The sequence below is a fragment of the Entelurus aequoreus genome, linkage group LG17 (assembly GCF_033978785.1).
Source record: "Entelurus aequoreus isolate RoL-2023_Sb linkage group LG17, RoL_Eaeq_v1.1, whole genome shotgun sequence".
NCBI lineage: Eukaryota > Metazoa > Chordata > Actinopteri > Syngnathiformes > Syngnathidae > Entelurus > Entelurus aequoreus.
The window spans coordinates 47794959-47798032 of NC_084747.1; the positions used below are offsets into that span (position 1 = coordinate 47794959).

A 3074-nucleotide genomic window follows, 5' to 3' on the forward strand; every position below is an offset into this window, starting at 1 on the left:
AACTGCGCACACAACAAGGAGACGAAGCAGAAGAACGAGGAAATTACAGACATGGCGGCCGAAATGATATACTCATCATGAACGGAGAAGTTAAACAGGACAATACTGCCATCTAATGGATAGCCACTGGAACACTGGAATTCAAGTTTTTTTTTTTTTTTTCTATGTAAATAAAATTTTAAAAAAAATATATATATATAGCTAGAATTCACTGAAAGTCAAGTATTTCATATATATTATATATATATATGAAATATATATGAAATACTCAAGTTGGTGAATTCTAGCTGTAAATAACCACGCCCCCCGCCCCCAAACACCCCCCACCCCCACCCCCGACCAAATAAATACTCACCCTTCCTTGAGGTTATTAATGGGCAACGGCACACGCCCACCGCGGTCCAATGCTGAGGTGATGTTGATGGCGTTGAGGCGCTCAGGCTGCCATACGTTCTTCACAGCCCCCAGGAAGTCCCCCAGCACCTCACTGGCCAGCATCTCCTCAACGTTCATGTTTTTTATGTAAAACTCGGCCTGGTAGGGCAGCGGGAACTCTGTGGTGGAGATGAGGAGATGAGGGCAGGCGTTAATCCAAAAAGCTCTTGTCATTAGTCCTGACTATATCTTTGACTCGTTCATGCTGGGCCAGATGGTTGATGGCATCGCTGCCTAGAGTGATTTCAAGTAGTGCAGTGAGTGGGGGTTGCAATGTATGCGTGCACAGATGTGAGGTGCCAACAGCTGGTTCTCTGAAACATTACCACATTTCGTGATGTTGTTATGTTGCATCTCATTTCATCACTATTCATTACTATCAACACCTGTTGCGTGTTTTCATGCAAAATCCATTCATTTGCTCCTCTGTTGTGTCATATCATTTACACCAGCAGACTGCGCTGTTCTGGAAGTACTGTTGCTGCAAAAGCCCACATAATATTATTACATAACAACTGTTGTGATATAATTAGGGCAGACAAATAAGCTATAAACAATGCACCAAATGCAAAATAATAGAATTTTTTTTTTTTAACATTCTGCTGGTTTTTTAAAGCCAAGAAGACTTCACACATGTTAAGCAAAATGCATTCAAATATTTATAAGAATTTTAAACATGTGCTATTCATCTTTTCAGATTTGACTTTAAAATATTTTTGTTCCACATGATGTGAACGTGATAAACAATGATGTTGGTGTGTATCTTTTTTAGTTATCTCTGGTTTCTGCATTATGGAAAAAAAGTGTAAATTTGTCTTGTTTCGTTTATGTAAAAATTGTGTATAAAAACCACAGTAAGGCAGAAAATTGTAATTGTTCTTGAAAATAACAGCCAAAAAGTGTTTCCTTTAAGTAAAGATTGTGTATATAAACCGCAGTAAGGCAGAAGTGTAATTTTTCTTGAAAATGACAGCCAAAAAGTGTTTCCTTTATGTAAATATTGTGTATATAAACCGCATTAAGGCAGAAAAGTGTAATTTTTCTTGAAAATGACAGCCAAAAAGTATTTCCTTTATGTAAAGATTGTGTATATAAACCGCAGTAAGGCGGAAAATGATCAATCGCAACAGAGTAGACGTGGTCAAGTGGAGTAAGCTGTGGAATCCAAGTGTTTCGCTTAAGAGGAGGAATGCAGATTTTAAGATGCTATTAAAATAAACTTACTGTATTGCACCAATGGATCAATATTGTTTTAAAGTAGCAGTAAAATGGAAAAACAAGTAGACTCGATATGCTTGATATGTTTCATTGTATCCATGAAACCATATTCAATTGTATTTCCAATCTGCCAAGTATGTGAAAATACCGTCAAAACATCACAAAATGCCATAATTTCCAACGGACATTTTAAATATTCCGCTCCGAATGTCTTTAGCAATTTCCGTAGATTCAGGGTGGGATGACGTCACGATGTAAACACTTCTGGGGAGTGAGTGAACGTGCCAGCAACTTGAGGGTTCCACATTCGATCCCCGCTTCCGCCATCCTAGTCACTGCCGTTGTGTCCTTGGGCAAGACACTTTACCCACCTGCTCCCAGTGCCACTCACACTGGTTTAAATGTAACTTAGATATTGGGTTTCACTATGTAAAAGCGCTTTGAGTCACTAGAGAAAAGCGCTATATAAATATAATTCACTTCACTTCTGCACTCTGACCATATCATCAGATCAGTCCTACTGGAAATATGCAAACATTAGAAAGAGACGTGCTGTTTATCATTCAAAATCCCTATGTAAGACTTGGACACATATGTTTTTCTTTTTGTACGCATTCCAAGTCGTGAATAAATAAAACAAATGTCAGGGAACAATGGAGTCAGTAGTGGCTCTATATTTCGCCCACAAAACCCTTTAGATAACAATCCAAAACCTGCCAACAATACTCTATATACATTTTGTGAGCTGAATATATCTCCAGGTATAAATAAAAATGTATACCTGGAGATAGACATGTCTTAAGGCCGCAACTTTTCCTTTTAACCCTTTGTGGGGATTATGGTTCATTCCTAATCTAAATGGGAAGATATGGACATCCCATCAATCATCATCGCAGTGAGAGCAGACAGTAAGTGATTGTTTTATTATGTTTGTATTTCTTGTTTAGCACTTAGCAATACTGCTACATGATGCTTAGTGTTTGACTAAAGCTGCATCTGTTTAGCAGAGCTTGTAGCTCATCTTTCTTATATTCAGGATCAAAAATAGAACTTTCTGGATCATCATTTGTCCCTAAGTAGTCTTTGTTGTCTCTCACAAAGTCTGCATGAATTGCAATGTTGTTGTTGGGGAAGTGATGTGTGGTTCATTACGGATCACGTGACTGGCTTGATCATTATCTCTCAAAATTACTCTGTAATCTCAATGAGATTGATACTATTTTGATTATATCTATTTACTCGCAAACTTTGTAAGTCTTTCGATACAGAGGCAATTTCCATTCTCCTGCTACCTTAAAGGCCTACTGAAACCCACTACTACCGACCACGCAGTCTGATAGTTTATATATCAATGATGAAATCTTAACATTGCAACACATGCCAATACGGCCGAGTTAACTTATAAAGTGCAATTTTAAATT

General features: G+C 37.8%; 1 long non-coding RNA gene across 1 annotated transcript in view; it reads right to left on the reverse strand.

Moving 5' to 3' along the window:
• Window positions 1–361: 361 nt before the first annotated feature.
• LOC133632047 (uncharacterized) overlaps window positions 362–3074 on the reverse strand; it is a 14690-nt gene continuing 11977 nt past the window's right edge. The window contains exon 3 of the long non-coding RNA XR_009821652.1: window positions 362–554. This is a non-coding gene — a long non-coding RNA (uncharacterized LOC133632047). The remainder of the gene's footprint in view (window positions 555–3074) is intronic.